The following is a 12,396-nucleotide window of genomic DNA, read 5'->3' on the forward strand; positions in this document are numbered from 1 at the left end:
GCAGCAAAAAAGCCCTCATAGGACCAAGCAGTGAATTATATTTTTCTTTCTGAGAAATGCTAGAATTCACCGAGTAGAGCAGAAGTAGAATTAAGTTAACATCAATTCACTTTTACTTCCAACTGAGTTAATTTCCAAAGATGGTGAGCAAGAGAATGACAAATAGGAAAAAAAATTTTCTTTCTCTATCCTCTCATCTTAGTCTCTCCTGTCTGCCTCTAGCAGACAAAAACTGTTTCTACCTATAGTTTTCAGAATAAAATATAATTTTAATTTATTATAATATTATAACTTTAAATTGTGCTAAGAATTCTAGCCATCAAAGAGGAAGTTAACAAATTCATTGGAATCTCACAGCTATTTTACAAAGCTAAGCTGCAACTGAGGTGATCAAATTAAAAAAAAAAAAAAAAATCATCTTCATGCTGAATAGTTTGATAACTTTTCTTACCAAATCATTTTCTTTTAAGCTCTGAAGTTGGCAGGAAGACTAAGAAAGCTATATATTCATCATCCCCCAAATCAGGACATGTAAGGCTGGAGGATATGGATGGAGCTACTTCAAGTTGATTTCCAATCAATAAGCATTGTGAATATTTTCCAGTCACAAAATTAAATGAGACCAGAACTAATCTCAGTGGGATTCTAACATGTTTAAACTGCAGAATACTCTATTCTGTATCCTCCTTCCCTATGGCTAATCTCTACAACTTTATTTTTAACTCTACTGACAACGTCTATTTTAAGAAGAAATAGATGTGATATCACAGCAAGTGTCAGTGCCCCCATGAATACTGTCACATTAGACAGAAGTCAAGGAAATTTTATTATAATCATTTTGAACATAAAAAAGGATAGTTAATAAAGACTGTATTACAACAACTGTTGCTTTAAAAGTATGTTGCCTGACAAAGCCAAATAATTACCTGCATTTGTCTGATACCCACTTGTAAAATCAGTCTAGCCTTGCAACTTTCTTTCTACAACATGTAGAATGGAAACCTAACACTTCTAAACATTAAAATATCAAACTAGTATGTATAGCCTCTGGAATTAAGGATTTTTTCCGGTAAAACCAATTTTGTTTCACGCTTCTTAGCTATTGTTATTTTTAAAAGAGAAAGCAATTAAAACCATGGTGAAAAATTCTTTGAGTGACTTTTGCAACAAAAATATGATAGACTCAGTAGCAGTAAGATAGGAATGAGCCTGTTCCAAAACAATCTGCCTAAACTAATTACCAAACTAATGAAGGCTAATCATTTCAAACCTTAATAACAGCTTGAAAAATATGCTATTGCACAATTAAGCAAATGAAGCAGAAAGATTTTTTCCACTACAAAGTGCAGATTTGTCTTTCCATTAGATTTCAAGGATCACATTTGTATATAATCTACTATTTTATCTTTACAATAAAGCAAAAGAAATCAAAACAAATTTTCCCATTCACCAAAAATAGTTAGTAGTTTGTAAGGTTCTTTTATGTTCTGTAACAAGTTCAGAGGAGACAAATGTTGCCTCTGTCTCCTTTGAAGTCCTACAAATCCAGTTCATATATAAGGAATAAGTATTTGGGGGCATCAGGAGCCTTTCTGATTCAATGGAATAGAATTCTTACTTCTCTGACATAGTCACAAAAGGGAGGTCATATAGCAATTCCTGAAAGAATTAAAACCCCCAATACAGCTTAGAAGACCAGAAAGAGGAACAAATGAAACTCATCAAGACTCCTTCACCTTAACATTTCCTAGGGTATGGGATTGTCCAGTATGCAGTATTAAAATGAGATTATCCACCCTAAGAAAAAACAACTATGAGTGTTTATCAGCTGAGCATAGTTAATAGCTAATTTTTTGATCTGCAAACATCGTAAGCATTGGCTGTACTCGGAACATCCTTGATACCACCTTATTCATCATCCTGGTTAGCCACTATAAGGAAAAGGATGCACAATCCTGCTGTTAAAAAGATCTGTTAACTCCCAACAAAACAACAAGCCATTTCAAAGCAGGAAAAGGGTTTGGTATTAGACCAAGCTACTAATCCTTTTAAGAAATTATTTTGGACTGGTGCAGATCCCTACATGCCGATTTTCAAAGGAATACCAAGCTTTGCTTTATCTTCATCAATATGTAACTTCAGTCTTCTGTTTTTCTTTCTTTCAGGGTAATGTTAGTTATTTTGTAACTAAATATCTATGTCTCCACCTGGAATAGACTCTCCATCCTTCATTAAAACTTTAGTCTAGTGAATATCTGTTTTCTGTGTCCATATGACTCTATAAACCACAAGGACATTAAAAGGGATTTAGACATCCTGGCTGTAAAGAGAACTCAGTAATTCTTCCGTATTTTGTTCCAAGATAGGCTTTTATTAACTTAAAATGTTTTAAATGCTTTAAAAGTTGACCCTTGAAGAATAATTATTTGTAGAAAAAAGGCAAATAAACAGCAAGTTTATTTGTAACTTGTAAATTATCATTCAATTCTAATGTTTAGTAGCAACATGGGAATGAAACTGAAAACCAATTTTCAAGCCAAACATTTTTATGGCCTTTAGGATATTTTCCTTTCTGTTTGTAATGCAAGTCTTGATCAATCCTAAAAGCTTGCTCCTGAAGGACTGCCAAACACAGCTGTTTCAGCTCAGAACTGCTACAGGTTTCTACTCATTAGTTCTATAACTTTCAAATGGTACTTCATCTTCCCTGGATATAGCTCACGTTATCTCTCATGAATGACATGAGACAGAAAAGAGCATTATTTCATCTTCAGGGAAATGTTATCAGGACTTTTCAAGTTCTCAGCCATTTGGATGTGTTGCTTTGCCTATTCATTTAATCCCAGAATAATCTCAACCTTTAACCAACTGAGAGCTACTGGATGGCATTTCAGAATTGGAATTTCAGGAATATATCATGATTGTTCTCCACAACCAGTACTAGAAACTGAACCTGATCAGTCAGGGTTTGAAAATGTACCAGTTAGAACGCTCACGTTCTGCGCTCCCTGTTCCAAATGATAAATGTTAAATCTGAATTTACTTTCAAAATTTGCATTTCCCACCTACCATGATAAGCACAGTTTAAAGCACACTAACACTAGCATAACAACTGGCAAGGATTTTGAACTTCAAATGTTTTCCATGCTTTGTTTTCTTTGTATTAAGAATGTTAAAGCAATTTAAGGTGACATTTCCACACTCATTACAGAGGACACACAGTCATTTGCAAGGAGACAGACAGGTGGTTTATAACTTCCATCATTATAATATTGAACGAGGTGACAACTATTGCTTGAAGGAAGGATAATTATACTAGAAGAGAACTTAAACTATATATTCAGTTCACATTTATAAAAACTGGCAGAAAAACCCACACACCAAAGCTAAGTTATCTTCACTTACCTGTTTAAATTGTTGTTAACCAAATTAATCCCCAATGCACATTTATTGGTGTTCGTTTGTGTATTGCATTGGCTAACTCTATCAAGCGAAATGGCTACTGGTCCTCAAAAGTATCTGCACTACCTATTTACACACTACTGCAAGAAAGTAGATCTACTTACATTTTTAGAGAATCACCTTGTCACCTGAATCTCTTTTTTGAGATGGCGGATCAAATGCTCTTGAGATACTGCCTCCCTGTTTTTAACATACTAGCTAGAAGAAGGACCAGCTAAGTGGTAAATCAACCTTTCCCAATGTCAGAGGGTTGATATGTGCCCTCTGCTTTAAACTTCTCTGAACTACAGCAGCTCCATGTTTTTCATTTGCAGTACTCCTTATCTACCTGTAAATGATGTATCACTGTACTTAATATTTGTAAAAACAACTCACAGCTGTTTCTCCTCTGTTGTCAACAAATCTAAGATTGTTTTACAGAGGAAGCAGTATTCTTTTTCTTAGTTTCACAAAGATGTATTATCATTTTCCTCATACTAACTGCTTCCACCCTAATTCCAATTTATTTTACTGAACTTGAGTGACCGGAATCATACACAGCATTTTATGAAAGTCCTTACCTGTAGGTGATAAACAAATTTAATGTTTTTTGGCATTCTAGTGCCAGTGGTCCTTCTATGAGTAAGCAAGCATACCATGTCTTTCTCCTTACTTCAGATGTCTTCCAAATTTGAAGCAGAAATTACTACTAGACCTTGAAAGCATAATTCTTCGTTTCACACTATTGAAATGTCACACTATTGAAATATCTTTCTCTACTTATTCAAGTTGTTTTACTGCTGGAAAAATGAACCATGCCATTGTCCAAAAACAGAAAGCTGAAGTCAGACTTAAAAATAAATGTCTTACAATAAAAAAGCAGGTTACTTCGACTTAACATTATCACTATTACAAAATTATGTCTAATCCATCTTTGGAAGGACAAACTGGAAGGACAATTTGAAATGGTTCATCTATCCCATTTCAACACCAGTGATGAACAAAACTGTTCTTTCTATCATTCTATAATCACCACTAATAGGATCTTTTCAGTATCTTAATTCAAATTTATCTTTTGTTCAGTTTGAAGAGCCATTTTCCCATAGCAAGATGCGTTTCATCACACAAACATATCTGTGCATCTCTCATGTTCTTATCGTAATACGTGAGGTAGTGTTCCTATATGTCTTTACATATGCACCCACAGCAGATATCTATGTCTAGGTTTTGATTTATAAGCAGGAATCACAAGAAAATGCAAGAGAAATTACGCTTGTCAAAGAAAATCTAGTGCAAGCTTTGAGTACAGTGATCACAATCTGGTTGATTGACTTGAATTCTTGAACAGTAAATACTGGTCAAAATTCTCTGTGAGATCAGAATGTTAATTTTAACACAGAATGTTAATTTTAACACTGCTGTCAGATTTGGCATCCTAAATGCAGAAAGGTGATGTAAAAGGATGACAGATACTGGAGAGCTATGAAAGAAATAAAAATCAAGATGTGGCTATGTGATGTAAGTTTCATAATCGAAATAATCCTGTTCAATGACATGCTAATGAGCCAAATCATCTAACATTAAGAGATGGAGTGAATTTTCCACTTTAGACAAAATAGAAAAAAAATCTTTTAAAATAATAGGAAACACTAGAAGGATTGTACATTGGGGAAAAATGGAGTGGGGAAGGTGGCTTGGAATCTATATATGCTGGAGAGACACAATGGTTTAAACAGATTTGCAATTTTGAAAGAAAAGAAAAACACTTGAAAGAGGATTCAGTTACTGTTCTACAGTTTATTTAGCTGTAGTGCCACACACAGTGAAAGGGATACTGTACTTAACTATAAGTGTTGCTATTTATTTATCTTGTATTTATCCTCTTTCTTCTGGTCTCATTTTAAAAAGCAAGTCATAAAGAGGAAATAAGATCAGCATTTTAATGTATTCACTTCTGAGGAAATAAGAAATGAACCGTGATAATCCTATAGTGTGGGTTAGAGCTGACAAATGGGTCATAAAAAGCACAAAAAGCAATAATTTCAGGTCTGAAAATAACATTAGTTTGGCAAATCATATAAAAAAACTTAACTTGTAATGTTATTAATGAGACGCTCAGCTGAGCAAAAACTGTAATTAAAACTAAATACAAATCAAAATACCTCTGCAATCAGAAATGACAGTATCTCAATGAGCTGGTAATTTATGAGTATGCATAAATCACTCCAACTGATATAAAGCACAGCAGAAAACAGAACTTTTATTTCCTAATCTTTACAATAATATTGGGCTTTACGCATTGTCAGCTTTTGAATCCTGGAATTGTTTTTTCATCAGTCCATTTCTCTATACTGCCTCAGACAGGATTTTTAAAAAAAATTATCCATTGCTGTTGAACAATACTTTGAAAACCTGATTCCCCAGGTGGCTCAGAATGAAAGTAATCACCTAACATATTCACAATTATAAAGTTAAAGCAATTCAGCCCAATTTGGTACGAAAATTCATGACATAGAAAATATTATCCCCTACTGGCACAGCAAAAATAAATCATTTCTGTATTTTAGCAAGGCATTTCTGCTTACTATAATGACCAGTGATAGTTTTTTTCCCTTCATGGATCTCAAGCCACATTCCATATAGTATGCTATAAGTGTACATCAAATTGTTATGGTTTGGGCTGGACTGGCCACTGAATGGGCATTACCTGGCTGGGACTGTAGCAATGTGTTCCTGATATAAGTGTATTCATTAAGCCCTTTTGTATCTTTAGGTTATTACAGTTGATAATCAATAGAGTGCACAGTGGAAATGATAATTTTTAAAATTATTATAAGGGCATTTACCTTGACATGACCATTTCACAAAACAAATCACCAATATACCAAAAACTAAAAGGTGAATTCACTAAACATTAGGAGTCTACCATTAAAGACTGATGATTTAAATTAATTTAGATTTTGCAAGCCTCAATCTTTGTTATTGAAAAATTATAGTATAGAAATATTAGCATCTAAAATTATAATGCTTATTATTATGTTACTATTTTTTCCCATGATAAATGAAAAAAAAGATAAATTAATAAATTCCCAAGGAAAATATTATGTGCTAGGTACAGCCACTATATTTCTCTGCCTTTATTACAACTACGTGAAAACACTTATTTCTGTGCTTTAGGCATGTTTAATATTTACATTTCAAAAGCCACAAATGAAAAAAAAAAAAAACCAACACCAAAAAACAAAACACAAAATGCAGTTTTTGCCAGTAGCTCTGCTGGATTTTGGCTAGGTTTCTTTACTAGTCAAATGTACTGTAGACCCCCAGAATCGGTATGGTAGCTTTCTAGAAAACCAAGCCAAAACTGGTCTCACTCATCTTTAGTTCTGGCCATCTGCTTGAAGCATCTGGTAACTGGGTACATTCACCCACATCCAGAACGTGACTGCTCTCTTGCCAACTATGTGCCTAGGTAACTGCCAATATGTGCTTCTCCACTACTAACATGACAACTGTCAAAAAGAAGTCGAACATGTACGAGTAAATCTAAATTAAACTAACACATTACATTCCCAAGTTACAGCAATATTTTTTTGACATAATTGCTTGATAATGGCAACAATAAATAAGTCACAGTGAAACCTTTCTAAAGTTACAAACTATAACAAGAATACCAAAGGTCCAAGTACTTTAAAACTTTATTTTTAACATTTAATCCTTGCTATTTTCTCTGACAACTAGAAAAAAATACATGCAGTTATTACTTAAGAAAAATCAAAGCAAGTAATACTAGCAACTAATTAAACTTTTAGATGAAAATATCAGAATTTTACATTCAATATTTCATTTATGAAGAAGAAATAAAATAAGAAATCAGTTTAGATTCTTTTTGAAGTTTCTTTTACAATTAATCGAAGCATATAAAATTATTAAATGTAGTCTAACTGCCACATATTAAAAATATTGCAAGAGGATTTGGAATGCCATATGAGAAATTAGAACAGAAACAGTAAAGAAAAGCACAACTTCCATTGAAATTCATTCTCTTATCATTTAAATATGATTTCTCTGCTCACTCAGAAAGAATACCTAGAAATTATTTTATGCACTTCACATTAGGAGAAGTAAAAAAATGAGGTAACTATAATTACTGAAATGATTAATTCCTTTACCAAATTTCATCAAATAAACTTTTTGTCTTCATTTGCTATAACGTTTGTGAAAAGATCAGATGTATTCAGTGGCTAGGGAGTGTGTGATTAAAAGTTAAAAGCACGAGACAGAGATCAACAGACAGAAAATCTAAAATCAAAGCCTGAAAAAGTAATCCAGGATCATGATAGCAAACTACTACACTACAGTTAGAGGAAAATAATAAAGGATATTTGGAGATTTTCATAGTGACTTTTTTTCCTTGCACTGCCTGAATCATCAGTTGTCCCTCTTCTTGTATTTAAATTTTAAGCTCTATGGAGTAAAGCTCACAGTTTTGTTTTGCAGCAAGTAAGCACACAAGATGGTGTGGTCCTTCCTCACCACTATGGCTCCAACGCACAATACTGCTGCTGCCACCAAATTAATAATAGTAACCAAACTATGTACTATTTCTATTAAGCGCCATGATTATGATTGACAAAAGCCTTACTTCACATGCAGGTGGTCCCACAGTTTTCTGCCATTCCATGGTAAGACATGCTAATTCAGTTTAAAATAGGTTAGGAAACAAGCATTATATCTTTTCCATCCTCCCATGTTTAAAAGAAGGTTTTACCAAATGTTCATTTAAGTCCATTGAAAAGTTATTCTAAAGTAGCACATGCAACAAATTATCACATACCATATATAAATATTGATTTGGATTCCATTTTACTTTTTTTGTTTTCACCACATCTATTTTAAACACTGTATTTTCAAAGCTTTATGATTTATTACATTGCAATGTTTTCCAGAATACTGTAAAGTAATATTTGATTGATACAAGAAACAGAACTACAGTAAGTTCTTAATGAATCGTACATGATGATAATTTCTTTGATGTCTGTTAAATTGCATTAAGATACAGTAAGCAGGAGCACAAGGATACTAGACCAGACTCACTTAGTAAAAGAAAAAGAGTAAATCTCATGTAAATCTAGATGATCATTATATTTTTTGAATCTATCTTTACTTGTAAATGAAAGTAACCTCAAAACACACGATGTTCGTTTATAAAAAGAACTTTCAATGCTATATAAAATCATGTCATTCTTATCTTGTAATGGTCTAAGGTGTGAGGATTTGTCCTGTTTTACAGTCATATAAAACATTTTAAGCTTGCAGCTTTCCCTCAGGCAACTTTATTCCAAGTAAGGAAAAAAATTAAAAGGATGTGTAACAAGTTCACAAAACAAATATAAACACATATGCTGAAATAATTATTCAGACAGTGCAAATTGCTTCTAGGGTTAAATAGAAGTAGCTTTGTCACTTCCTTTACATCTTGCACTAACTGCTATTCATGGCCAGCCTGAAATTCTAAAAATCCATCATTAGGAAAAAAGTAAAGTAGATTTCCAAAATCAGTCAATGTCCCAACAGAAAGCCTTAGTCAAATTTTTCAAACATGTCCAGCTATTTCAGACACTCGTTTTTGAGGTTTTCAACCTAAGACTTTTAAAATCCCATGGTTATCTGATATCATCAGCTACCCAAATCGAACACTTTAGAATTGAGATTGTCAGAAACACATTAATTTTCAAAAATCCTCATTTATGTTTTAATTTGAGACTATATGGTATCTATATATAAGATTACAAAACAGTTAGAGCATATTATAGCGAACTGTTAATTTGTATTTGTAAAGAGAAACGGGATTCTGTATGAAAGTCTTTCCTCATGCCATAATAAAAATTCCCCAAGGAAACTTTTTTTTTCAGTGATACAATAAACACAGAAGAATTGCTTTATAAAATTGTCAGAAACATACTAACTGTTCAAACAAATCTGTATATTTCCATAGCTAACATTAAAAAAACCCAACTAAACAAACAAACAAAAAAAAAACCACCAACAACCAAACAAACCCTAAGTGCTCTAACCACAATCAGGTGAGGTATGAAATGTCCTGTGGTCAATTTTTGGTTAGTGACATTTCCAGATTTCTGTCCCTAAAACTGCTCAAAAGTGGTTATAATGACAAGAATTGAGAAGTGGTTCTTTCAGTTGATGTGTTTGAAAGGTAGCTTTGTATGAACAGCTGTGTTTTCAAAATGCTTGCCACCTCTAAATTGGTCCTTGTGAAGTGAACTGTTTGCCTTATTGCCAGCAGGGCACATCGCAGCGTAGCTGCTGCATTTTTAGTTTTTATCACTGTCTCTCTAACTGCTGAAGTGGAAAAGAAAGATTGCCAAAACCTGACGTGTTTCTTTTCCTTTCTGCCCACTCTGACTTGGTTCTTAGCTGTCTGTTGCTCCAGTGATGAGAAACGTTGCTCAGTTTATTCATTCACTGAATGTCTTTTCCAGCTCAAATAATTGTGATACCCTCTTGTAAACCAAGGCTCCAGCTGTCAATAGCAGTAAATGAAACAAACCTAATTAAGACATACCAATCATTGCCTACACAAGAGATAATTAGGCTGCAAAAAGTCACACGCATCAGGGTGCACTTCTCTGAAAGCAAGAGATAATACCTTAAGAGCCAGAGGCACACCGTATTTAGTAAGACAGCAAGCACGGATTGCAATAGGGATGGCCTTCCAGAAGAAATTAAATAATCCGTCCACAAAGATTTAAACAGTTTTACGACAGAGGTTCTACTCCAGGAAAACAATAATAAAAATACTAGATATCATTACTAATAAGAAATACTAAACTTTTTAGATGCAGATTCTATTTAGACCTTTTCATTGCAGCCATCAAGAAGCAAACCATACCATTTCATCTGAATGATGACATTTACATGCAATCAGAGTGCACATAAAGATTTATAAATGCAGGTAGGTAAAGAATTACATCAAGATTCCAAAACTATGATGCACAGCTCCTGCTGCTGCTTGTGTGAAAACCCTTATTCCACAGCTCAGCTTACTGGTGATAATTTGCTGCTGAGCCTCATCTCTACAAGCTTTTCTGTTGTGCACCATAGTAGGTACAAATTTTAAGAATCACTTTCATCACACCAAAAATTTTGAGAGGTCACCAAAACCCAGAAGCATAATAAAAAATAGTCTTTTTGCTTAACAAATAATGCTGACATAATTGCATTATTGGAATAAACTTTTTTTTTAAAGATAATATTTACTTTTGTACAGAAACCTCTGTATATGCAAATCTCAGAGACTTTAAATACTACTCAAATGAACAGGACAAATAACCTTCAGGTTCTCTTTGTCCTTCTTATTAGTATCTTTAAAACTCAACATTTGAAATGCAAAACTTTCACATAAAACTCCAGATGGTACAAAGCACTTAACTTTAAAGCACTGGAACCCATCACCAAAAATCTGAAAGTCACCGTTAGTAAGAGTATTTCAACTTAATCTTTATTTAGTGTTATCAGTACGTATTTACTATTATCAGTACATTGAAGTACTATTACTGTAGTACTGAAGTACTAATACTGAAGTATTATCAGTACAATGAAGAAAGGGAATAAATGCATTCACAAAGTTCAAAGTATCTCAAAGTTAAATGCTTATTTTCCAGTAAAAAATTTATCTCTGTGATGCTACATTCTTCGAGGAAGTTGAGGTTCAATTACAGTTTATGGTGTAAACTGCAGTAAACTGCAGCTCACTTCTCAGTTCAAAATGGTTTACACACATCTCAAGGTTTGAAATTAATCACATACACAGACACACACATGAGCACAAGATATAAATTTCCATGAGGTTTATTTTGTTACAGTAAACTGCAGCTCACTTCTCAGTTCAAAATGGTTTACACACATCTCAAGGTTTGAAATTAATCACATACACAGACACACACACATAATCAACACAACCAGCTGGCATAAGCAAAGTCATACTGCATAACTTCTGGGCTTTCATCTCTTGAGGTGGGACCAGGAAACTTTAAATCAGTGATCTATGTTTTCTTACCTTATCTGTCAACATTGTCTATCAGACTCATACAATTATAAACAAACAAACAAAAAACCCTAACAAAACAAAACTACCTAAACAAAAAGAATTTCACTACTTCACTTTTTTGTGTCCTATGTCATATAACGTGTAGTACAGTCATATGATTTAGTTTTAGGTTCTCCTGCAAGGAGCAGGGAGTTGAACTTGACAATCCTTATGGGACCTTTCCAACTTGAGATACTCTATTCTATGATTTCATAAATGACCATTGATGCCCATACTGCTTCAGAAACATTGTTTTACACCACACCTTAACTAAAGTTAGTACCAAATAATTTCCATGTAAAATAATAAACAGCTATGGCAATATTTAAACCAAAAATCTTTCTGAAGTGAAACAACGTCTTTTGGAACAATGACTGTGCAGGCTGGGAGAGAGTGTGAAAATTATTCTACAATCTGTTATTCAAGGCACTCAACCCCAGTGAATATTTTATACAAGGCAGAAGCACTTTAACTGGAGAAATAAGAAAGATTTATGCTAGAACACCATATGAGCTTGAGCTGGTGGCTTATTAGCTGAAGCGTTCAGCAGAAAGAGAAAAGACATCAGATTAAATCATAAAGAAGAATTTCAACCTGGATCTCTAACCTCTTCTTTTTCCTGCCTTTTGCAGAAAGCCCACTCTAATATATATTACATGAAAACATCCAATGTCCAGTGTCTTTTTTTTAACTTGAGAATCCCATAGAAGCTTAACTATCATTTCAGAAGTATAAACTCAAATCCAGGAGGATGTTGGCTCCACATACACAAAAATGTGGTAGTTTACATGCTTTAACTGGTACAGCCTCTCAGGTACCTGGGACACACATGAAAAGTCCACCTT

The 12,396-nt window shown here is 33.6% G+C and overlaps 2 protein-coding genes across 5 annotated transcripts in view; one reads left to right on the forward strand and one right to left on the reverse strand.

The window, feature by feature from the left end:
- Nucleotides 1-12,396, reverse strand: part of IMMP2L (inner mitochondrial membrane peptidase subunit 2) — a 473,407-nt gene that overhangs the window by 262,052 nt on the left and 198,959 nt on the right. The gene's annotated exons all lie outside the window — the stretch shown is intronic.
- LRRN3 (leucine rich repeat neuronal 3) overlaps nt 1-12,396 on the forward strand; it is a 34,794-nt gene that overhangs the window by 17,405 nt on the left and 4,993 nt on the right. The gene's annotated exons all lie outside the window — the stretch shown is intronic.

The sequence above is a fragment of the Calidris pugnax genome, unplaced genomic scaffold (genome assembly GCF_001431845.1).
Source record: "Calidris pugnax isolate Ruff unplaced genomic scaffold, ASM143184v1 scaffold44, whole genome shotgun sequence".
In the NCBI taxonomy this organism is placed as follows: Eukaryota; Metazoa; Chordata; class Aves; order Charadriiformes; family Scolopacidae; genus Calidris; species Calidris pugnax.